Genomic DNA, 26,954 nt, shown 5'->3' on the forward strand with positions numbered 1-26,954 from the left:
TGAGAGTCTCTCTTACATTTGTAACCAAGAAATAATCCATGGAGGGTATATAATGGTTAGGAGGTCATCTATCTCTAGTAGAATGCCTCAACGTAGGTTGTGTTTCTTGTCCAACATCCTATCTAACATCCTAGCCATGAGCATTGCTACTGGTGCAAGCTGTCTAGATGTCTATGCGAGGTTAGGAGGCTTATCCTGAAGCGAACCCTCTCCTAGATAGTCCTATTCATGCGCTCAGCCATACCATTCGAGGGAGGGGTGTAAGGGGTGATCAACTGATGCTTAATATCCCGGTCATCACAAAACTACTCAAAGTCATGTGAGACATATTCACCCCCATTCTTTATCATTAGGTATTTCATCCTATGCCCACACTGATTCTCTACAAGAGCAAGCCAAAGCTGAAAGACTGCCAAGACATCAGATTTTGTGCTGTATGGGATAAGCCCAAACCTTATGTGAATAATCATCAATAAATGTGACAAAGTACTTCGCACTCCTAATGATTGATAGGGCAAGGGTCCACAAACATCTGAATGCACAAGAGCCAAAGGCTCACCCATGCGTGGAATACTAGACTTTTTATTCAAATTCCTAGCCTGCTTGCCATATAAACAGTGATCACATGACTCAAAATGCGAGTACTCAAAAGGAAAAAAATACTTCAAAGCACTAAGAGTTTTCATTCCTTTAAGAGACATATGCCCAAGATGAGCATTCCAGAGATACATGTGGGATAGAACCCACTGACAAAACATGGTTAATAGTGCCAAATACAACCAAGGCGTAGAGGCTGCCAGACTTGGCACCTCTTGCAAGAACAAGACTGCCACGAGTTATCTTCCATGCAGAATCACCAAATCATATATTATAACTTGTATCATCAAGCTGCCCAGCAGAAAATATAAGGTTTTTAGTGAGTGCGGATACATGACTACATTATGCATAACAAAAGTGCTACCAGAGAGAAACTGTAGAGTGGCATCACATGAAAAGACGCAAGAGATTGATCATCACCTAAGACACAAAACTAGATACATCATGATAGGCATGAAACCACTCATGATAGGGTATCACATGAAAAGATGCACCTGAATCAAAGAGCCAACACTATGCATGCATAGATTGAGCCTTGCTGAGGTGTGAGAGGCATCACATGAAGAGGCTACTAATATGTAGTCGCCATCGTACTCTTCAAGTTGCATGACATTTTTCTCTCAATCTTTACACTGGACTTTGTAGGTATAATATTGCAATCATTGGATTTCTCCTACACTTTCTCTTTCATTGTTTCTTTGTGCTTATCATCATGCATCTTATGGCACTGCGGCTATATGTGTCTTGCTTTTTCACAATAATAGCATGTAAGATCAAACTTACGTCCATGGGACTTGATGCATCCATGTGACTTAGACTAAGACTTCTAAGAGTCCTTTCATGATGATCATTATCTTTCTTGCCACCTCTAACATATAAAGCATGTGAACTATTGGAAGGATAATTGTTTTTCCTGTTAATTTCTTTAGACAAAAGAGCACTCTCTACATCTTTTAATTTCAAGCCATCAAGTTTGTTGGTACAGATCGTAGTGTGAAATACATCCCAAGACTCAAGTAAAGTGCCAAGTAGAAATAAAGGATGCAGATTATCTTGAAACTCAATACCCTGTTGAAGTATATTCTTCATGATAGAATGAAACTAGCTAAAGTGAGCAGACAATGGGGTCCCCTCCTTCATGCAAAGATCCATCAACTATTTAAGCCAATACATCTGCGAAGCAGGGCTCTACTTTGCATAAAGTTCCTGAATTTTTTCCCATAGATTCCATGCACTCTAATCTTCATCTTCAACAATATTATTGTGGGCCTCTTCAAAGAGTGATAAAATGATAGTCAATTTGCATAGTGCATCTAAATCAACCCAATCATCATCATCCATGTTCTTGAGTTTAATACCCTTATTTCTTAGTGGCTTAATCTACAATGTTTGCACCAAGACCTGCTATATTTGAGACTTCCAATAGCCATAGTTGGTGCCATCCAATTTGGCAATGTTAAACAAAGCCATATCTTTGAGATGACCAGTCATAATGAGTCAAACAAAGGCAAAAGATGCAAAAAATTGGTTGTTGTAATTAGCAAGAAAGAAGCTAAAACCACTGCCAAAATAAGCTGAAAATAAGAAAAACTAATAAAATAACTAGTTTTCCACCAAATATGACCAAGGTATCAAATAGTAATGATTGCCCTTAGTAAATGCTCATTGTAGTTTGCAATTTATAGCTTACTGTAAGAAATCACAGCAGTAGGTAAAAGAAGCCAAAAGAGAATATATCGTTGATACATGACCAATTGCAACAACTATTAGGAAGCAAATACATCTAATAGTGAGTGAAAAAGAGCAATGGCCACCAAGAACTGTTAACCAAGCAGGGTGTCAAACAAGATACATCTCATAGATATAAAAGTCATGCATGTAACAAGTCTCGAGATAACAAAAGTGACCAAGCATAGGCACAATTGATAGAGCACTGTAAGTAAAGCTCAACACAAAGCCGTTCAAGATGCATATATAACTAACAACACCATGACAAAGATAGGTGCCTACCCAAGAGTAGTATAGATCAACCCACTAAGCATGAACTGCATACATGAAGCACAGAGAGAGCAAATACATGTCAATGTCCCACTATCTCAAGCTCAATTGCAAAGTCAAAGCTCTATGTACATCCAAATTGGCCAGAATCTCCTATTAGAAGGAAGGTCAAATGCAAACAGAGCAAGCACTCCTCAAATACATTAAGTACATATCATTAGACATCCGACATCCAAGTAGAATACATCCAAAGCATAAATCCCAAAGTAACTCAAGCCCGTAAAGCATAAAGCATTGAAGCTTCCAAAAACCAAATAGAGTGTCCAAGATCTCCAAAATTCTCAAATAAAATCATAGATGCAGCCCCAAATGTCGGTTAGACATAGACATTCCAAGTAGCATCCATTTCTGACAAGCATCAAATCATGAAGGCTAGATGTCAAGCATAGACAATAGGCATAAACTATCAAAAAGAATGCCAACTGTAGTCCAATGCCAATAGTGTAGACAAAAATAGAGCTTAATCACTACTCAAAAGTATTTCAGAACCAAAACAAAGCATTTTCCAACCTCCACATACATCCATATGGTCAAATAAATCACAAGAGAAGCACCCATAAGCAATAGGTGGAGTATACACTGACCAAATAGGTTTTAGTCCTAGTTATTAAAGTAGTAAATTCACCATCAAAATTGAGTAGATATATCCTCAAATAAAGCTCAAAGCCACCTCAAATCATGGGCATATGATATACTAGTTACTAGCATCAAAGATACACATCAGTAGTGCATATAGAACACCTGAATCATAGCTAGGAGCAATAGGCATATAAAATCCATGTTAAAAGAGGTTCAGCCCTACTGCATATAGTAGTGAATACACTATCTAACCAAGCTATTTCAATACCAAAATCAATTGCAAATCCAACCCATAGCACGGGCATAGCATTCCCATACATGTAGACATCACCCTAGCATAATCGAGCATCATAAGACCAACAAAGCTGACCATAGAAGCATCAAACAAGGTGCTTCCTAGTATTTCTAGCCAATGAAGCTCATCCAATAGAGTAAATGGAGTGGTTAAATCAATCCAAAATCAACTCCAAGCAATGACATAGCATCCCTGAATATATAAGCATCAATTGGGTATCATCCAACCAATGGCAATGAGTGTGGACATCAAAGATAAGTGCTACCATGTTTTATAATAGTTTTTGGACTATTATAACAATCTAAAAATAAATCTTAATGCTCAAATTGAATGCCAAGGGTGGAAGGATCAATGCCAAGCATCAAAACTAAGTGTATAAGTGCTTGTATAGTTGCCCAATGAAGATATGCTGTAGGAGATGAAAAACGTGAGCTACTCTGCTAAAAAAGGGCTTGTTCCATGCAACATGATGATGCACTAGTAGGGTGAGGGTTGTGGGGGGTTTCTCCAAAACTTGCTCAAGAAGGCTCAAAGAGTGCCCAAGAAAAATGCAACTAATAGGAAGCTCGAACAGAGTGGCTATGGCTACCAACAAAGAGATGACTACTATAGGTATTTGAATGGAAGCTGACCAAACTCAAGCTTGCAAAGAAGAAGGCTCTAATAATAGTTGAAGGGAGGTGAGCCATGAAGTGGAAGCAAGAGTGGGGGCAAGACCTATGGTGGAAGAAGTAGGAGCAAGAGAGAGAGAGAGACTCCAAATGTGGAAACTCCAACAATCACAATGTGTAACCAGCCTTCCCTTTATTGAAATGTCATTGAAAGAATAAAAAATGAAGTGATAATGATGGGCACCCACCGCCTATAGTGTGCAAGCAACACAGTACTATTAGTGTAGTAATACTACATGAGTGGCTAGGCAGTGGCACCTTTACCCCCAACAGTTCTAAGACCCTTAGATCCTATTGATGCATCCATAGAGATGGAGCAAATGAAAGTAGCAGCATGTTGGGGTATAGTCACGAAATAGTCCCATCAAAATCACAAGGCAAACTGGGTCAAAGGGGAACCATCAAATGGTTCATAGAATTGCTCTTGCTCAAAATCCTCTTCATATTCATCATTTTTAGCATGTGCCATGACATTCGTAGCATTCAAACCATTCTACTCTTCATCCTTATTTTACTAGTCTTCCATGATATACATGTTATGAACCTTAATCTTAGCTATTTTATGAGGGCATTTATAGGCATGATCTATTATACACTTATCCCTGCACTTGAGATATAAACCTTTTTCTTTTTCTTTCCTTTACTCCATTTGGTGAAAAAAACTTTTCACCTTTTTGACCATCTAGGGCTAAGGGACATCTTGGTTTGTTGTCAGCATACTTATAATCTCCCCTAAGGTTGAATGTTGCCCTAAAACAACCTTGTTTTCTTTTAGCATTAAAGGTAGGGTGAGTGGGGATTTGGGGCTATTGTTGGTCTTGCTATTTCCTCTATAAATTCCTTCAGATTGGCTATGCCACATGAGAGTTCTTTGCTATCCAAAACCTCACTATAAACCATCATTCTTACATTACTTCCATGCATATCTTTCAGCTAGTTCCATTGCATCAAACAAGATGGGTGGTTTTTGAGCCATTACATCAGCAAAAGAGGCTTGGTTTCAACCCATAGATATACTTGTGTATCTTGAGATTATCGCCTATGCCTTCAACATATATTTTCAAATTCATAAATTGATTTGTATACTCTCTCATTGTGAGTTTCTATTGGTCAAGATGGTACCACCACCTTACCAACTACTCTTTTTCCACTAGAGACAAAAATACTTGTACTATATGCATTTTGAAATCCTTCCAATCAATGATTTACTAATTTTTCTACCTTATGTAAGGAAACCATGTGTGGGAATATACCTCTAAGTGAAGAGAAGCAAAGAGGGTTTTATTATCACTGGGGTGTGGGAAAATATTAAAGTAAGACTTTAGCTTAGAAGTCTATTCTTCCAAGCTAGATGGGGATAGTGATTGCCCATTGCACTTGGCAAGAATAATCTTATCACAAAGCTCGTTTGGGCCTTGCTCCTCATTAAATATTTGCTACATGTACATGCCATTCTGTCCATTAAAACCATGTTGTCCATACTACCCATTAAAGCCATGTTGCCATGCTACCCATTAATGCCATGCTAGCCATGATTTTCTTGAGGCAAATAATTTCCATTTGGACCACCATTATTAGAAGGGCTCCTACTATACGGTGGTGGGCTCCTACCAATGGCAGGATGCTATCTCACTGGATGGGTGGCTACATTTATAACAAGAGAGCTCAGAAGAGGCTCTTCATTTTTGTGCAAGGGGTCACCAACTTCATAGGTACTAGAGGGAATACCCCTAGTCTGAAATTTCCCAATAGGCCATACATAGGCACCAATGGGGAAGGCAGTCTTGCTCTTGGACTCATTGTCTTTTTTTGCATCTGTGTGGTGGCTAATTGAGTGACAAGAATGCTAAGGTACTAAATTTTTTGTTGAGTCTAAGACTTGGAGAGGACCGTATTTTAAATCATCTTATCCATTTTGGAGAGCATGTCATTATGCCTCTTAGAGTGCTAAATCTCATGCTAATAGAGGGCATGATTTAGCATGTTGTAGGGGTCTACTTTTGGTACCTCTTCTTGCATCTCTCTGAGGTGTTCTTAGGCTAAGCTAGGCTCATTCATGGATGCTTGAGAATCCTTGATTTCCCTCCAAATCTCATCTTGGACCTTTCCTTTTCCTCTCTGCCCTACCATTTTTTGTGCAGTCCATAGGACCAATAACTTCCAACTTGTGACTCTGATTGAGGATATTTTTTATTGAATCAAGGTGAGAATACTCTCTTTGTAATGAGCCATAGATTTATCTCACAAAATCAATATATAAAATTTTGTAGTTAGTTTTTCGTGAGTGTCCAAAATTTATTGCACCCTGTCTACCTCCTTATGGATTAAAATCCATGTGGGACCCAATGTGAGGTATACCTATCACTACAAACATGCTATGAACACTATAAATGGTTTGGAATTTATTAAGAAACCCTTGCAAAAACTTGGAATACCATGTATCCAACCCTTTTCCAATCCATTTTTCATACAACCGATTGCCACTGCCAATCTGTAACGTGCCCGCCCTCAAATCGCAGGACACGTCTTAGCAGCCCATCAAGAGGTCAATCTAGAATACGCCACCCGGCACGCCCAAGGAATGATATGGGGTTTGCCAACTAGGGTCTCTCGAGTCTGCCTCGCAACAGAACTTATCCGGCCGTTCCCACTAGGATCGACCTGAAGTCCAAGTTCCTAGCAGTCAAGTTTTCTTAACAGCCTTCTAGCATCGGTCGACAGCCGCTCCACTTTGCATAGATAAAACTGGACCCAAGTAGACTCATACCGCACTTGGTTCAAAGAGAATGGGAAACAAGAGGGAGGCATCGCTCAACCTCTCTGCCCGTAGGGCATCGTCCCATTCTGGTCCCCTAAAATGGTATGAATCAGGGTTCTAACCAACATTGTCTAAGGTCATCGTCCGACTTTTCCTAACATTTTCTGTTATCATTTCCTTTGAGGAAAGCTCTCGGCTAACCGAGACCACCCTTCTGTAGGATAGACCCATTGGTCATATCCACCACGCTTTCCTCGGGGGTTGTTTTAGTTATCTAATTACCTACCACATTATGTTTGACACATAAAAGTAGCTTCCTTAATAAACCCGTTAATCATAGGTTTCTTTATGCAACTTAGGGCACAAACACAAAAACAAGATAAACAAGATCAAACACTTCCTTAACTTATCTTCAAGTTAATGTTTGTCTCTCGCCCATATAGGAGAATTAAGTGTTCCTTCTTGCCTCCGCAGAAAAATCCTTCCGTCTCTCGACAACAAAACCCAAAGGTTTATCCTACCAAGATTTTGCCTTGTAACTAGTATCAAGGCCTCAAGATCCCATCTCGAGTTACGTAGAACACTTGTGTAGGGCCTGGAGGCATTGGGATTTACGGTGGCCAGAACCCCCACTGGCATCCAAGCGCCCTCCTACGCCAAGTAATTTCCACGGAGAGACCTCTCGCAGCGGGTTTGGTCCATATTTCCGGCGCGGATTCACAACCCCCTTGGTTAGGGTTTGGCGGTTCACGGGGGGTAGCTAGTGCCATCCTTCCTTAATTATCCCTTTAGGAAATCAACCATAGCTAAAGCAACTAGCTTAAAAACAATTACTAGGGAAGGCATCCCTTTTGTTTCCATGGCAATCAGTCATCTCAGACCCGGCCATGCAATCATCAATCACACCCCACTTGGGTTAACATCCAAATCCACATTAACAAACAGTTGAATACACAACCTCTTGCTTCAAGGTATCGCAATCCCATTGCATGCACAACTAGAATTTAACTTGGATGTATCAAAACACTTTTACAACCTTTTCAAACAACCAAGCATAACTTGGGTCAATAATCCATCTTTAACAAGATCAACCTTCGTTAAAACCATTTCAACAGTTCCAAGCAATATGCTTAGCATGAATCAACTACCCTAAATTTTGCTCTCCCCCTTGGGTTAGGGCTTTGCAAGGTCGATTTAACAAGTTCCTTCTAGAACCTTTAAATGAACTAAGTGATTTCATCTTGACCTTTATTAATCTTGGCTACCTATTTAGGGTAGAAGATCAACCCAATTCCTAGAGTAGCTATCTAATATCACAGGTCACCAAGTGCTAACCCATATTGCTAGTACATCACCAAGAGTACATTAAAGAGATTCCAACCTGATTAGCCATAGGTTATCCAATCTTCATCTATCGGCTAGAGTTCGGACAAGGATCTCTAAATGGAATTTCTTTTAGAACTACTGTTCTAACAATGTTTATCGTGCAATCCCATTGTGTGTGCAAGTTGACATATATCGACATGTGCATGATCTAACTGTTACTTTAATGTACTCTATCATTTCATGCATGCAACCTAGCGCTTAGAGTAAGCAAAAATCCTAAGACTCGTCCTTATTTCATGCACGTAGCTAACCCCTTCATTTCTTCAACGAGAAATAATACGTAATTAATTATAAAGCTAAAAGAACCTGGGTTTGATTCATGATCGTAGGGGCATTCGTTGCATTGGTCGCTTCGCTTGCCTCTCCCGCATTATCGTACCAATGGTAGCTTTGGCACCTACGCTTCCCGCAACTTTCTTTTTGGAAGTCATTTGCCATGCAGAGTTTGGATAGTCTAGGCCTTAACGGCCTTCAAGACGACATGCTCGGGTAGGAAAGGTCATTAGATGGGGGTCCTTCGCCGAGGGGGGTGGCTTGAAAAAGATGGCTTCACGAACGTGGCTCCTCGAGGGCTACTCACCAACTCTCACTCCCTCTCTTTCTTTCTCTCTCTCTCTCTCCTTCTTCTTCTTTTTCTCTTCTTCTCTCTCTCTCTCCTCTTCCTCTTCTACTTCTTTCTCTCTTCTTCTTCTTCTTCTCTTCTTCTTCTCCTTCTCTCTTCTCCCACTTCTTCTCTTCTCTTCTTTTCCTTCTTCTCTCCTCTCACTTCTTCTCTTCTCTTCTTCTCCTTCTTCTCTTCTTCTTCTCCCTCTCTCTTCTCTCTCTCCTTCTCTTCTTCTCTCCCTCTCTTCTTTCTCTCCTTCTCTTCTTCTCTCCCTCTCCTCTTCTTCTTCTACTTCTTCTCTTCCTCTCCTCTTCCTCTTCTACCTCTTCTTCTACTTCTTCTCTTCTTCTCTTTCTCTCCTCTTCCTCTTCTACCTCTTCTTCTTCTTCTTCTCCTTCTCTCTTCTCACCTTCTCCTTCTCTCTTCTCTCTTCCCTTCTCTTCTTCTCTCCCTCCTTCTCTTCCTCTTCTCTCTCCTTCTCTTCTTCTCTCCCTCTCCTCTTCTTCTTCTACTTATTCTCTTCTCTCTCTCCTTCTCTTCCTCTTCTCTCTCTCCTTCTCTTCTTCTCTCCCTCTCCTTTTCTTTTTCTACTTCTTCTCTCCCTCTCCTCTTCCTCTTCTACCTCTTATCCTCTCTCTCTCTCCTCTTCCTCTCCTTCTACTACTTCTTCTCTTCTTCTCTCCCTCTCCTCTTCCTCTTCTACCTCTTCTTCTCTCTCTCCTCTTCCTCTCCTTCCCTCTCTTCTCTCCTTCTTCCTCTTCTTCTTCTTCTTTTACTGCTCACGGGGGCGCAGCTGCTTGGCGATGTGGAAGGGAGTTTCTATTGGATGGCCCAGGGCCGTTGCTGTCGCACAGAGGTGGGGGGAAGCTTGCAACGGAGGGGGGCACAGTGCCTGTCCATGACGAGGGGGGGGAGGGTTGCCTTTTATGGCAGAGGGGGAGATGGCTTATGGAGAGGGAGGAGATGGCACTCCTTGCCATCTAGGGGGGCCGCATGCCCCCCATCACACAGCTCACTCCCTCTCTCTCTCTCCCCGCATGGTCACGGCAGGGGGAGAGAGAGGGAGGGTAAAAATTTGAAAATTTTAAAAATTTTCTTTGGGGGGGGTTTCTTATGGGAACATTACACAATCTTGGTCACATGGAGTAAAGCAAGACGTAAATGGGTGAATGGGGATGTACCTGGACTTGCAAACAAGCTTGGGCTCTGAGACTGGAGGGGTGTGCAAAGTTCCTCCTCAATCCGCATTGTGCATCCCTTCAAGGTCATTCATAGTAAGGGAGGGTCACCTCACTCTTGTCTAGCTACCTCGCATGGCATCGACATTTCCCTTAGCCGAAAAGCTAATCAAATAGCATGCAATGCAAGTTTGATTGATGATCTTTTTTTTTTAATGAGATGCAACAACAATAAGGAAAGTGAGTTGAAAAAGGGATTACCTTAGTAGCTCAGTGATGTTCAGATTCAAAGAGGCAGAGTGATGAAAGGCAGAGTGAAGCAACCAGCTTCCTCTCTCACACACTATATTCAAACCACACTAAATAGTGAAAGATACAACCTACGGTCATAAGACCATTCACACCAAAGGCACCGACTTATTTAATGTATCTAACTACTATGGCTAGACTAGTTGTGTCCAGCTCATGTCGGTCAACACACACTAAATGAGCTTGATATTCTAACACTCCCCCTCAAGCTCAAGACAGCATATGTACTCCAAGTAGCTGTCTAAAACCACAGAACTTATCTTTACCCAGAGACTTGGTAAAGATATCTGCTACCTGCTCATCAGTCCTCACATGCATAAGATCAACCTTTCCTGCAAGGACCATCTCACGAATAAAGTGGTAGTGTACCTCTATGTGTTTTGTCCTGGCATGGTAAACTGGATTCATGGCCAGGAGTACACTACTCAGATTATCACATAACAGTTTCACTGGAGCATCAACCTGAATATCCAAGTCAGCCATAAGCTTGAGCAGCCAAGCAATCTCACATGCTGCCAATGCAGCCCCCCTGTACTCTGCCTCAGTACTAGATAAAGCAACCGTAGGCTGCTTCTTGCTGCTCCAACTAATCATGCCGCTACCAAAGCCAAAGGCATAGCCACTCGTAGATCGTCTGTCAGTTGAGCATCCTGCCCAATCTACATCTGTGTATCCAATCAGTATCAAGGGCTTATCTCTGACATAGAACAGCCCATAGTCTACAGTGGACTTAACATACCTCATGATGCGTCTAACTGCATCCAAGTGCGGCTTTCTCGGCTTTTGCATAAACTGGCTTATCAGCCCTACTGCATAGCTCAAGTCAGGCCTAGTGATGGTCAAGTAAATCAGACTGCCGACCATCTGCCTGTACATAGTCACATCTTCTACTTCAGCCCCAGTGTTCATGTCTAGCTTTACATTCTGGTCCAGAGGTGTATCCAGTGGTTTGCATTCAGCCATGCCATACTTCTTAAGCATTTCCATGGCATAGTGCTTCTGCATCAGCCATAAGCCATTTTCAGCTGGTACAACCTCAATACCCAAGAAATACTTCAGATCTCCCAGATCTTTCATGTCAAATTTAGATTTCAGCATCTTCATAGCATGCTGAATTCCCAAGTCATCATTTCCAGTGATTATCAGGTCATCAACATATATGACCAGCACTACCAAGCCACTGTCAGTCTTCTTTGTAAACAGGCTGTGATCAGCCCTGCCAACAACAAATCCAAGACTCTGCAAGTAACTGCTGATCCTAGCATGCCAGGCTCTCGGAGCCTGCTTCAGCCCATACAGTGCCTTTTTTAGCCTGCACACATAATGCTGAAAATCAGGGTGCTCATACCCTTCCGGCTGAACCATGTATACATCCTCTATTAAATCACCATTGAGGAATGCATTCTTAACATCCATCTGCTGCAATTTCCAGCCTTTTGCAGCAGCCAAGGCAATAATAGTTCGTATGGTTGCCATTTTTGCAACCGGGCTGAATGTTTCATCATAATCCAAGCCATACTGCTGAGCATATCCTTTAACGACCAGCCTTGCTTTGTACCTTTCTACACTGCCATCAGACTTACATTTGATTTTATAAACCCATTTGCAGCCAACAGGCTTTTTTCCTTCAGGCAGTGGTACCAAATCCCAAGTCTGATTTTCAGCCAAGGCTTTCATCTCTTCGTCCATAGCCATACACCAGTTTTCATCCTTTGCTGCTTCAGCATAAGTACCTGGTTCTTTGATCTCCATCACTTTTGTCATGTATGCATAATGCTTTGCAGAATAACCAGAGTACGTCAACCTGTCAACAGGGTATCTGACCCTCTGCGATCGTCTAGGCTGTGGTGCACTACTCGATTCACCTCTCTCATGAGGCGGAATGTACCTGTTCTGCCTCGTGCCAGGCGTATAGACAGTCGGAATACCAAGTTCGCTGTCTAAAGTATCACTCGACTCATAGCCCGAAGTCATTCTGCCAGGTTTCATCATACCATCCTCACTAACTTTCTCTTTTCCTTTGCTGTCCAAGACATCATGTCTCCCCCTCACTGACATACCCGTGTCAGTGGACGGTGAGCTCCTCAATCTCCCTGTCCATGGGGATACTGTCTGACTGATAGGTCCTGTCATAGCAGTGCTCTGCTGCATATCAACTGTAGAGACATGAGTGGAAGGCAAATCGGATGGCACTGCAACTGGTGAGACATACCAAGAGCCCAGCTCATCAAAGATGACATCCCTGCTTACCAAAGTCTCCCTGGTAGAGGGATCATAACATTTGTATGCCTTCTTCTCCTGCGAGTATCCAATGAACACACTCTTATGCGCTTTGGGATCCAACTTTTTCCTTTTCTCGTCTGGAATGTGCACATAAGCAAGACAGCCAAAGACCTTCATGTGTCTTACATCCGGCTTATAGCCATAGAGCCTCTCAAACGGTGTCATGTCATGAATGCCTGCAGTGGGAGTCCTGTTTAGAATATATGCGGCTGTCACAACAGCCTCTGCCCAATAGTAAAGTGGCATATGCTTCTCATTCATCATGGCCCTAGCAGCTTCCATCATAACCCTGTTCTTTCTTTCAGCTACTCCGTTTTGCTGCAGAGTGTAGCTGCAGGTTAGCTGCCTACGAATGCCATTTTCAGCCAAAAAATCAGCAAATTCATTGGAGACATACTCCCCACCGCTATCAGATCTCAAGCAAGAGATGTAACACTCAAATTCCTTCTCAACCTGTGCCTTAAATTTCTGAAAAACAGCAAAGACCTCATCTTTTGTTTTCAATATGTGAAGCCAGGTATATCGACTGTAGTCATCAATGAAGGATACATAGTATCTGGAACCCCCCATAGATGCATTATGAGCTGGTCCCCAAACATCAGAGTGCACTAACTGCAGTGGTCGTGTACTCTGTCTTACATGCCTGACAAACGGCAATCGTGACTGCTTACCAAACTGGCAAGCCTCGCAGACATGACCAATATCTGAATATTGGAATCTAGGTAGCCCTGTTACCAGCTGCTTCTTCTGCATGGTCTGCAGCCTCTGTAAATTGACATGCCCCACTCTCTTGTGCCAAATCTCTAAGTCCCTGATAGTGCCAGAACCCTGAGAAAACATAGCGGAATTCAGCTCTGGCAGTGTTGCATCAAGAGTGAACATTCTTCCATTTCTGTGGCCTTTCGCGATCAACTTGCATCCATTGCCAAACTCTTCAATAAAGCAGCCATGCTTATTGAAGCGAACCTGCAAGTTCTGCTCTGTCATTTGGCCCATAGACAATAGGTTCTTCGTAATCGAAGGAACATGCAAAACATCATGAAGATTCTTCTTCCTGCCATCATGTACAACCAGAGGCACTTTGCCTTTATGCTCAATGCTATGTTGCGTGTCATCACCTGTGCATACATAGCCATGCTTTTCAGCCACCATATCTGTGAACCAATCACCATGAGGGGTCATGTGATTCGACGCCCCCGAGTCAATGTACCACACTACATCATCAGATGATTTTTCAGCAGCCTTATCTTTGACATATTGCATGGCAAACAGTCTATCACCAGAGTCATCTGCCTGACTGGACGTAGCATAATGTCCATGCTGCTTGCCCTTCTGATTTCCCTACTTCTTCCAGCAATCCTTTGCAATATGCCCATACTTTCCGCAGTAGTGACAATCCTTGTCCTTATTTGGATTGTCTGACTGACGCTGCTGCTGCCATGAGCCTCTGCCACGGGAGTTCGATCTCCCCCTGCCTCGAAAGTTGCCACTACCTCTTGCATTTGATGACTGCTGATTGCTATTACTATAGGATGCATTCTGCTGGCCTCCTCTGCCAGATCCATAGCCTCTACCACGGCTACCACGACCACGCTGATTCGAATAAAAAACTACATCCTTATTCTTAGAGCTGCTTGACCCTGTAGCTAAGCCAAGCTTCACCTCTTCATGAATCAATAATGCAACCAGCTCATTAAAATCAGGCATCTCAGCCCGCACAGATACTGAAGTGTCAAAAGACTTATACTCCGGACCCAAGCCATTTAAGGTCACTGCAACCATATCCTCATCTTCTACCTGTGAGCCAACAGATGCGAGCTGATCTGCTAAGGTTTTAATTTCCGTGACATAGTCCTGTATGGATCTGTTCCTCCTCTCTATGTTGTTGAATTTTTGCTTCAGTTGTATCTTCATGGCACTCGTAGTTGTGCCATAGTACCTGACCAATATGTTCCATGCATCTGCTGGGGATTTACAGTTCATGATCTGCATCACCATAGAATCCGAGATACATAATGATAGCCAATGTAAAACTCTGCGAGCTCTTTCCGTCCAAGCTCGATGTGCTCGTCTTTGATCAGCTGTAGGATTCCTATCTGGAACTTCAGGTTCAGCCTCAACACCTGTCACTAAGTCCCAGTATCCTTTGCCTATCAGAAAGTTCTCCATGCGGAACTTCCATATTGCATAATTGTTGCTATCAAGCTTTTCTCCCACAATCTGGGTTACATTATCAGTTCTATCAGCATTTGCCATGTTGCAGACCTTGCCTGACTACCTGCAAACCAAGATTTTCTTAACAGTTCAACTTCAGCCCGGAACTGTTTATGACAGTTTTCTGCAATTAATTGCAGGAAAAAAACCAGTAAATTTCAGTCAAATATCAGCCCAAACAACGTCCCAATCGGTTGATCCAACTCATAAAGACAATTGCCAATACATATGTCTGATGTTCGGTTCAGATTTAACTCCTGCAGTTCCACTACCAGATTCCAAAAGCATGCAGTCCAAACCTGTAAACTGCAATTACAGCAGCCTTTCCAAAGTCAAACTCCCACTGGATACACATAATGCATATTCCAAAACTGCTTAGTTGACTGCTGGTACATATGCCACTTCAGACATAAGCATAGAGACACAGAACAGTGCATAACCAGCACATACAAGTGCCAACAAATTCAATTGCAGGTTACAATCAACCAAAGTTCAGCATATCAAGTTCCAATCAGCCCCAAATTGTCTCCCGATCATGTCATACATTTACTTCATAATGGTGAGGTCAATACATGAGCATCTAGGTATACATAGACAACCTATTTTCACTGACCAAAGCATAAGACCTCATGAACCATTTGTACTTGACCAAGACAATATGTCTGCATTCACTTCAGCTCTGGACTTCAGTTTTCAATGATACTCATTGAATGTTTCAAGCCTCCATACATCCAGCATGTATGTGACAGCTCTCATAGGTGATAGAGCTCTAGAAATGACCTGTATTGCATTAGTAGTATCTAATGCTTATTACTGACAGTACATGACAGTTTTCAGCAGTGAACAATTCTCAGATCTGAATATTTTACTGAGAAAATTTAGCTCAAGTACTTCACATCAAGTACATATAACTTCTTGACTTGTATTGTCTGCAATGCAATCTTCCCAGCCAAGTGTCAAGTAGTGCTTCAGTGAAAGCTAATGCTTGCTGCCCACTGTTCTGAGACAGGTTTCCAGCCTGTTTACACTTCCAAATCTGAGTATTTTCTTCAAGGAACTTCAGCTCAAAGTCCTGAGAACTGATACTTATGTCTTCTAGAATGCTCCTAGGCTCTAATGAGGTCCATAAAGCATGTCAGAGAGCTTCAAGGCTCTTCCAAAGTATTGCATATGCTGTATATACACTGTATACAGCAGTTCAGCCTTCTGTTCCAGGTCTGTGTACTCTGATTTTAGCTCATAACAGAACTCCAACACAAGCAATGACTTCTTGTAACCCTGAACTACCTTCCAGTGTCTGCTCACTAGCATTTGATGACCTCTTGTACAGTGCTCATGTCAATTTTGCTTCAGCAGAAGTCATGCCTTCAGCAGGCGCAAACACGCAGGCTGGGCAGATCTGTGCTGCTGCACATCTTGCTCATTACCATGACAATGATACACTCACTGATGCTCAATCAGTCCTTAGAGGACCTCTCAGCAAGCAACAACCCTTCTTCAAGCCAGAAGACTCCAATGCTTCACTGTACATACCTCTAGTGTGACCTTTGATGGAGATGGCAGTCAGTCCTCTTCTTTTTTCAGCTCTTCAGTTCACTCTTCAAGTCTTCTTATTGAGTGCATTCCACCAGTGAGCCCATTCATGGCTCTGATACCATGTTCAGATTCAAAGAGGCAGAGTGATGAAAGGCAGAGTGAAGCAACCAGCTTCCTCTCTCACACACTATATTCAAACCACACTAAATAGTGAAAGATACAACCTACGGTCATAAGACCATTCACACCAAAGGCACCGACTTATTTAATGTATCTAACTACTATGGCTAGACTAGCTGTGTCCAGCTCATGTCGGTCAACACACACTAAATGAGCTTGATATTCTAATAAGTGACTCATTGGCTTCTAACTTACCCCTTTTATAAATTTTCACGGATTTACTCAAGGAAGCACACAAACCAAAGTGGTTATGGGTTATATACAGTTTTCGATTCAAGGAAGGAGATTAGGATGATCCATAACCATTGATGCATGCAATGACTGATTAGATGGGGGCGAATGCAATCATTTGATCCATTTTATATCATTACAATGCCCAAATATAGAGTAGGGCTAAATGACTAATGTCTCCCAAGCAATTGGCATAGGCTTAGCAAACTTGATCTATTTTATGTAATTACAATGACCAAATATAGAGGAGGGCTGAATGAATAATGTCTCCCAAGTAATTGGCATAGGCTCAACAAATGGATAAAAAGAGAGAAATTAGAATTCATCAGACATACTTCTTCCTTGCGTGAAGAAATTGGATGAAACTTCCTCAATCAAGAGACCCAAATCCTTCATCAAATCAATCCCTATAAGCAAAATGCCTTCAATATCTTGTAATCTCCAAGTATGAGACCCTTGCATTGTTGCGAAGAACTCATTTGAACCTTACTTAGGCCTACCTTCAATAATTTGAAAGATTATGGGAAGCTTTCATTAGTGTCATGAAAAATCTCCTTGATCTTGAGCTCCATGTCTTCAATCGCTCGAGTAATGCTTGTCTAAGAGCAGTTGTAGGTAGGCCCTAATGATGAGAATCGAAGGTCCCTTGAAGATTTGCAAGCTTGGGATTGAGTGGCTATGGTTTCCCTTTCCTATCCACAATAGGGTTTGCCTCAAGAGGTGTGAAATGTGATCTTCAGAATGTGATGTAGGAAAGAGGACTTCAAATCTAGCTAGGAATGGTGCCATTTTCCTAGGGAAAGGAGGCTAAATGCCAAGAGTAAGTGGGGAAAGATAGCAAGAAACAACCAAGCCATCAGCATGAATTGCGCCAAAAATCATGGGTAGCCTCCTGATTGCTCACATGGTCCCTTTGGCTCCACAATGGTTGTAAATGTGCTCTTTCTTGCTTGTAGAGTGCTATTGTGGGGTCCTTTCCTCTTGGGAGTGAAGATCAAGGGAGGGGAAGTAAGATTTCTTCTTAGGAATCCATGGTAGCTTGGCAACAAGAAGAGAGAGAAATTCTTCCACAAAAGTGGCAATGGTTTTACCCTTCTCTCACTTCCATGGTGGTCTCTTTTACCAAGAATCCCTAAACTTTTGCATGAAACTTAGTCATGGCATGCTAAGCTAGGTAACAACCTTATTACCTCTAGATACATCCATAACTCTAGCCATAGCTCTTTTGTGTTCCCTAGAAAGGCTACCAGCTACCTATGGGGCACCAGGTAACTCCTCTAGTCCTCCATTCTTGTACCAATACTTGTTGTCCTGAGTAAATAATGTTTCTCCTTGACACGGGAACTAGATATGAAGAAAAGAATGGGAGAAATGACTGAAACTTGCAGCTTCCCAAGATGGATTGAGGAGAAAGAAGGGAAGAGAGAGAAGACTACAGAAAGGAGAGAGGACGACTAGAGAAAGAGAGAAAGAAGGAAGGGAAGCCATGGAAGCTGTGAGGAAGGTGAAGAGATTAGTTAATTTCAGATTTTTGGATGCCATAATTGATTTTCTTTACACCTTTCATATCCTCTCTCTCTATCTCTCTCTTCTTGACCTTTTTGTCACCCGTATACCTCCGTAGTCACCGTCTTGGCTCCAATTTTCCTAAGTCCCATTCTGCTCCACCATCATCACTCTAGACCATCTTCACTTTGCTTTATTTCCTTGGTTCTACCTTGCTTCAGCTCCACTCGGGACCACCTCTGCTTTACTACACTATCCCACTGCCTCACTATCCCACTATTTTGTAGTTGCTCCTCTTGCTCACTGCTCCCCTTGGTTCCCTTCCATGCTATTGCCTTGCTATGGTGCCCCTTTGTACTCTCTTCTCCTCCATTTCATCCACTTCTATCCCCCTCTATGATGATCTCTATAGCTCGAGGTGTTGTGTGGCTTTGTGCTCTCTACTAAGAGTCATGTTAGAGAAAGAGCAAAAGAGAGAGATGAGGGGGCCTGAGCCTCTCCAAGAATTGGGCTACTCCTTCTACTTGCTCCTATGGTTCACCACTTTTCCACTCTCTTCTTTGTCATTCGTTATATATATTTATATATCCACACCACAAAGTGGCTGGGTGGACAAGCAAGCTAGCAGAGATATATATATATATTAAAGCTAGACTATTTGCCCACCTAGCCACTGTGTGACATGTAAAGATAGAGAGAGAGAGGGCCTTCTGACCTTGGATCAATGACCCAAGGAGGCCAATCATAAATATATGTATGTATCACGTGGGTTCAACATAAGGGATTTTTCAAATACCATTGTTACACATTTTTTACATACAAAAGGGTTCCATACAAAGGGATTACTCATAGATTGAATAGAAAACGGTTATGTTTTATTAAGCAAAAAATTCACAAATAAGGATATTTATAAATAGGCCTTGAACGTGCGTTACATAGAGGGTATACATATAGTGAATTCCTCGGGATCAATGACCTACCCACAAAGACCAACTACTTTTGTCATAAAAATAGAGGCACTTGCTCTGTGCATAGAGAGAGAGAGAGAGAGAGAGAGAGAGAGAGAGAGAGAGAGAGAGAGAGAGAGAGAGAGAGAGAGAGAGAGAGAGAGAGAGAGAGAGAGATGCATGGGAGAGTTTGTCTGTGTGACTGTCTCTGTCTTTGTCTATTTATGAGTGATGTCACAAAGGGTGGGGTAGGAGGGAGGGAGAGAGAGAGAGAGAGAGAGAGAGAGAGAGAGAGAGAGAGAGAGAGAGAGAGATTAAGATTGTACACAATGCCCATTAACTTGTTATTGTTTATTGTCTCTATCTTCTATTCAAATTTGAAATTTGAAATAGTAAAAAGTAGCTTTGGAGATTGGGGAGAATTGGGAGGTTCAAAAAAAGCTTTGGTGGTTTGGATATTACTAAAATTAAAGCTAAAATAGTGTATAAGTTATGATGATTGTAACTCATTTTGTTATCTTCTCTTCATTACATTTTGAAACTCTAACAAGTTGTGTCAAAGAGTGAGCTTTGATTAGTAAGTATTAGCAAGTTAGCCTAAAACTTCTAAGAAACCTAGCTCCAACAATTTCTACTTATCATAACCCATTAAGGATGGAACAACATCTATCATACTACTATTTTATCGTGTATTTGATAGTATTTTCAGCTAAAGATGCAACATTGTACTAAAACCTCCAATTGTTGAAACTTTGGCCTACAAAGACCTATTAGCTCAAGTGGTAGTGAGATGGTGTGCTAAATCCAACATCAAGGGTGAATCCATTTCAATGAGCAATAATGAATACACCTTTTATATTGTAAAAATTGATTATGGCTCCACTTGGTCAATCACCAAGATGGAAAAAGTAATTGGACCATATGTTGAGTTGAGATGTTAAGGGTTTTAGTAGCCTTTGACTACAAGTATCAATGCCATCCTTCATACTTACTTAATACAAAATCATTTTGCATCCAACCGAATGGGCCCCTGAGGGCCCCCCAATTGTTGGCATGTGGCACATTGTTTGCCATGATATTACATAAACACTATTGTCTTTCTTAAGTTCTTACTCAATAATATTAACATAAATATTGTTGACTATCTTCTAAGAACGCTCATCCAAAGCTTTGAAATGGCCTCCATATTGAGAAGCATGTAGGGTAAGTCCGAGTTTGAAATGGTTGGCAATGTGCATGTTTTAGATGATTGGTCTTAGCAAGGTTGGCACGAATTACACTTTTTGAAGCATCAGGGTTCCACCATGCCAATCTGCCTAGGTTCTACCATAAAATGTTGTGATGTCGATGTCATATTATTAGTCATTTTATCATATATCACAATTTTTTTGGCTTTTCAAGCCATGACCAAATGAAATTGTATAACATAAGAACGGCTAATTTGGGCAATGTGTACGAATAAGAAACCTAAATGCTTGGCAAAAGGCAATCTAATTGGGATTTCTGAGCTCCTAGAGATCTCATGATGTCATTCACTACACCTCCATCTTGCCCCCCTCACCCAACTTATGCTTTGAGTTTTTGCCAACCCTCTCCTACACATACAATGTTGTTTGCATGTTGGTGCACTCCATGTATGAGCTTGAGAAGAATGACTTGGACCAACTCATGAATAGTAGCCCTCCCCCCTTGCGCCTTGTCCACCCCTAATATAGCATTCCATGACAACACCGTCAAGGTCTAAGCCACCACATGGCACAAGCCCTGAAACAACTGGTGATGCCAAGAGGCATATTTCACGTGGATTCTGTGCCACGGTGGATTCCGTGAGGTTTTACGGTGGATTCCGTAAAATTTGATGACCGGGGCTCATACACAAAGTGGATTCTTTGTGCGAGAAGTTGATGGGGACGCCTGTCCTTTTCGGGCGTTTCATTAATTTAGTGTGTACATGGGTGATTCCATAGCGGGTGATTCCGCAAAATACATATTAAATTAATAAACGTTTATGAGTTTAGAGTGCGCACTCGTAATAAATTAAGGTTAGGATTTATTTCTAATCAGTTGATTTATTTATATAGCTGAAGACTGCTAGGTATTCACTTTTGTCGGTTTAATTGTATTATTTTACTAACGATTGTGAATGCTTCAGTTGATGTGTAGAGATAGCAGCAGTGGCGGAGGAAAGCATTGGAGTCTAGCGAGTATTCGACCTATGGATTATATTTTGATAGGCGCCACGCCTATATTTTGTCATGTCTATTGAGGCATCGATTATTTATTATTATTTTGTATGCGCCTATGCGCACGGATATGTTATTTCTATTTGGACATTGTGTTGGGCGTGCCAGACTCTATGGGCACCGTCCATTAGCTTTATTTCCTATTTTTGTAAAAGGCAAACTCAAAAGCTAAAAGCTTGTCATATTTTTGTAAATTGGGCTATTATTGAGCATGAAGATGGAAATATACATAAAATACATGCTTTGTGAAGCGCTCACACAAGGCATGGGGGGAGATTGAACCCAATTGGTCTCTTGCTCTTGTCGTTCATGCTTTTTACATTGTTTTTTGTGCAAAAAGGTAGAGTTCATTGTTCTTGGGGACCTTCCGGGATTCACTACGTGAGCATACGGCGACCGATCTGCGCACCAGTGGTATCAGAGCGGAGCTGAGATCAAGAGCTTCCAATCGCTACCCATCTCATGCGAAGGCGGAGCTCTTGGAACGATCGGGCTCTACGGTCAATTTCATCGCGAACCGTCGATACAGGCAGACTTCTAGCGATCAAGAACCCCTGTTTCTACTCTCAGATCGCGAAGGACCAGGCTGTACAGGCAGAGGACCACTCCCTCATCTCCATAAACAAGTCGTGGAAATACAGTAAGAAGCTCCATATCTATCTTCTTCAAAAGCTTAGTATTAAAGCTTAAAGGCTTAAGGAACTTAACAAGCTTCACAAAAATTATCATCGAGCTGCAAGAAGATGTCCGAAAATTGTGCGACATCAAAAAATGGCTGCCCCTTCCTTCATGATCTGTGCCGTTTTTCCACGATTACTTCCCCTCCATAAGCTTAAGCTACTAAGCTTAAATCATTAAGCTTAATCAAGTCAGACAAGACAAGCAAGTCACAAACTCCAGGTCCTGCGCACCAGAAATCAAGTTCTGCAAGTCAATCATGATCAAGTCCTGCAAGTTCACTAAGTCGGCTAAGTCTGCAACTCGGCAAGTCACCTAAGTCTGCAACTCTGCAAGTCAGACTAATCAACTGGAGTCAGAACTGACTAGTGCTTAAAACTCCTAGAAGGGTTGTTCATGCGCAGAAACTCCGAACTGCAAAGTTGTTCATGGCAAGGTATTCTACTTATACGCAGGTTCGGTGAAGTATTTTCAGTGTACGAAGAAGGAAAAATCGCAGATTTTCTGAAGATTGAGAAAGAAATACCCAAAAACACATAGCCTTGTAACCCTGAATTTGAGCTACGCTCATCCCGCTAACCTGATTTTGAGTGAGAAATGTCTTTTGAGTTTTACAGGATGACGGAACCACATATGGATGATCCTATGGCTGAAGATGACTTACCTGAGCCTACCATGGAACAAAAGCTGGATCTAATCATGATGCAATTGGAAGAAGAACGAAGGGCTAGGCAAGCATTGCAAGTACAATTGACAAAATTACAAAGAGCATCTACCGACAAAGAAGAACCTCAAGCTGAAGATTTGATTCGACGTACCATCGACGCCACTCTTGAAGCTCAAACCATTCGCAAGGAATCAAAGATAAGTAAACGAAGTTTCAAATTTCGCACTTTCAATGGCATACGAGAAGGAAAGACTGTTTTATCATTCGTTAGTCAGTTTGATGACTATTTCCATGAGGAAACCTATCCAGAAAAAGATAAAATCAAGTGTGTTACTAATCATTTGGTAGACAGAGCATCACTTTGGTGGACTGTAGTACGCAAGAGCATAGAATGTCCTGCTACTTGGGAAGATTTCAAGAAGAAGTTCATGCAGAATTTCCTTCCACCGCAATTTCATGAGAAGGCTATCAAGCAATGGGATCTACTTCAACAACGGGATCGTGAGCCTATACCTCAGTATACAGAGCGTTTTTGGAATGCACTCTTACAGCTACGCATGCTTGAAGACGTACCAGAGACGACGCATAAGCGGAAGTATATGTCTGGACTTCTTGGACATTACTACGCTGAAGTGAACATGTTCAAGCCTGCTACCCTTGAAGATGCCATCTCACTAGCTCATGACACTGAAGATAAGTTACGCGGTAGAGACAGACGACCACAGCAATTCCAAGCCAATGGTAATTATGGATCTAAACAATTCAATTCCAATTTTAGAAGGTTTAATCCATGTCATTTCTCTTCATCATCTTTCCGCAAGAATTGGGCTAAACCACCTGCATTACCATCCAATGTCAATCCAAATCCTAAGCCTATTCCACAAGCAAATCCAAATGTACCCAGACTTCCAGCCATTTCAAATAATGTAACCAAAGCCAAGCCAATAGTATGCTATAAATGTCACCAGCCTGGACATCTCGCAGCAAATTGTCATTCAAAGAAGCCACTAGCTCATATCAACTATCTTGGAGCCATGGACGAAGACGAGCATGAGGATATGCCTGATTTCACTGAAGATGAGTATGACACTACTACTACTTCCGACACTTTACCAGATATGCCTACTCCATATTCATTATTGACTATGAAATGCTTGGTGCATGGAAAGGAAAAGACTATCTTGCATGATGACGGTAGTGTCAAGATTGTGGGAGAGAAGGAAGGAGTCTCACTTGAAGCTTTCTTGCTTGCACAATGGGGGAAGACACACAAGGGTGGAGGCTGAAAACAGTTTTCCTCTTCTTAGTTGTGTAAGCCAAAAGAACTCTAGTACAAAAGAAATAGAAGATCCCTCTATATGGGTCTCAAACCAAACTCAACTAACTAAGGTGGCATACTAACTGAGCCACGAACTAGAGTAGATAAGGATAGCTATCATGTAGCTATTATTCAGGGGCCGTGTACCAACCGCATCTGCAACTGACAAGTCGGTGACATAAATACACAACGGTCACCCTGGCGTATCACGAGTGGAGCTCGATATCTCAACACTCCCCCTCGAGCTCAATCCCAATTCCTGCACACCAAGCAGGTCTCTGAACTTGTGCAGCTTCTCTGTGCCCAATGCCTTCGTGAATATGTCAGCTACCTGATCCTCTGTGCTGACATAAACTAGATCAATAAGACCTAGTAAAACCCTCTCTCGCACATAGTGATAATGCACCTCAATGTGCTTTGTTCTAGCATGATAGACTGGGTTATTTGCCAAGTGTATACTACTCATGTTGTCACAATAAATGACAAGTGGCCCATCTGTGGACTGATGCATATCATAAAGTAGCTTATGCAACCAAGCTACCTCACATGCAGCCATTGCTGCACCCCTGTACTCAGCCTCTGTGCTCGACAAGGCAACTGTAGGCTGTTTCTTGCTGCTCCAAGTGACTGCAGCACTCCCAAAAGAGAACACATATCCACTGGTAGATCGTCTATCAGAAATACTACCAGCCCAATCAGCATCAGTGTATCCATGCAACTGTATCTGAACCCCAGTCTCATAAAATAGTCCATACTGCAATGTGGACTTCACATACTTGAGTATGCGTCTAGCCGCATCCAAATGCGGTTTCCTTGGAGCCTGCATAAACTGACTTACCAATCCAACAGCATAGCTCAAATCTCACCTGGTAATAGTCATATAAATCAAGCTTCCTACTATGCGTCTGTACATAGTAGGGTCTTCCAGAAGCTCACCTGCATCTGTGCTCAGCTTCACATTCTGCTCCAAAGGAACTGAAATAGGCTTACAGCCTGTCATCCCATATTTGGACAGCATGTCCAATCCATACTGCCTCTGTAAGAGCTGTATCCCACTTGGTGATCTAATCACCTCAATGCCCAAGAAATAACGCAGCTCTCCCAAATCCTTCATCTCAAACTTCTGCTTCAATAGCATTTTCACATGAAGGATATCTTCATCACTGTCACCTGTCATAATCAAATCATCAACATAAATGACAAGTAGCATAATACCTTTCTCTGTTTTTCTCACATAAAGTGAGAAATCTGCCTTGGAAATCTGAAAGCCAATAGTGACAAGATACTGTCCTATCTTGTCAGACCATGCTCTAGGTGCTTGCTTCAAGCCATACAAGGCTTTCTTCAACCTGCAAACAAACTCAGGATGAACAGCATGCACATAACCTGGTGGCTGCTCCATGTAGACCTCTTCTTGCAAATCATCATGCAAGAAGGCATTCTTTACATCCATCTGATGTAAAGACCATCTCTTTGATGCAGCCATAGCAATGACTGCTCTTACGGTTGCCATCCTTGCAACCGGACTGAATGTTTCTTCATAGTCAATGCCATATGTTTGTGCATACCCCTTGACCACTAATCTTGCGTTGTATCTGTTCACAGAACCATCTGCATTGTGCTTCACCTTATAAACCCACTTACAGCCAATTGCATTCTTACCTTTAGGCAAAGGTACCAATTCCCATGTAGCATTTGCTTCCAAGGCATCCATTTCTTCATCCATGGCTTTCTCCCATTTTTCTTTTCCCATGGCTTGCTCAAAAGAAGTGGGTTCTGGTTCTTGTATCACCTTGACCATATATGCATAGTGAATGGCTGTAAATCCATCATATTTCAGCCTATCCACAGGATACCTAACTCTGGTAGACCTGCGCAAAGTGGGTTCACTCCCAGGTGCTCTCAAAACATCCCTGGTCTTCCTTACTCCAGGTGTAACAATAGAAGGAATACCCAACTCATCATCAATGCTCTGTTCTGAGCCACTGGATTCACTATCCACATAAGAGTGACCTGCATTCACATCAAATATGGACTGATCAACCTTCTCTTTTCCTTTTCGTGATACCTGCATACCACTATCTGCATTACTTTGAGAAGATTCTCCTGATCTCAATCTGCCTGTCCATGGTGAAGAATGTGAACCACTACTAGAGGACGCTCCAGGTCCACTAATATTTTGTGACTGCTGCTGTGAATTTTGTGTAGCATTACCATTTTGTGCATCTACATCATCAATCACATTTACTGGTTTATACCAGCTACTCATCTCATCAAAAACAACGTCTCTGCTCACTGTAAACTTATGAGTAGAAGGGTTATAGCATCTATACCCTTTTTGCTGCAGAGAGTAACCAATAAAGATGCACTTCTCAGCTTTTGGATCCAACTTGGATCTCAACTCATCTGGCACATGTACATAGGCAATGCAACCAAAAATTTTCAAATGAGAAATATCTGGTTTCCTACCAGTATACCTCTCCTCTGGAGTCATTCCATGTATTGCTGCAGTGGGAGTCCTGTTCATTATGTAGACTGCTGTAGCAACTACTTCAGCCCAATAAAAATCTGGCAAGTCTTTTTCATTGAGCATGGCACGAGATACCTCTCCAATATGCCTGTTTTTCCTTTCTGCAATTCCATTCTGTTGTGGGGTATAACTGCATGAATATTGCTGCTTTATGCCATGCTCCTACAGGAACCTTGCAAACTCATT

The sequence above is a fragment of the Lygodium microphyllum genome, chromosome 29, assembly GCF_053477565.2.
Source record: "Lygodium microphyllum isolate KBCC chromosome 29, Lygodium_microphyllum_v1.1.10, whole genome shotgun sequence".
Classification (NCBI taxonomy): Eukaryota; Viridiplantae; Streptophyta; class Polypodiopsida; order Schizaeales; family Lygodiaceae; genus Lygodium; species Lygodium microphyllum.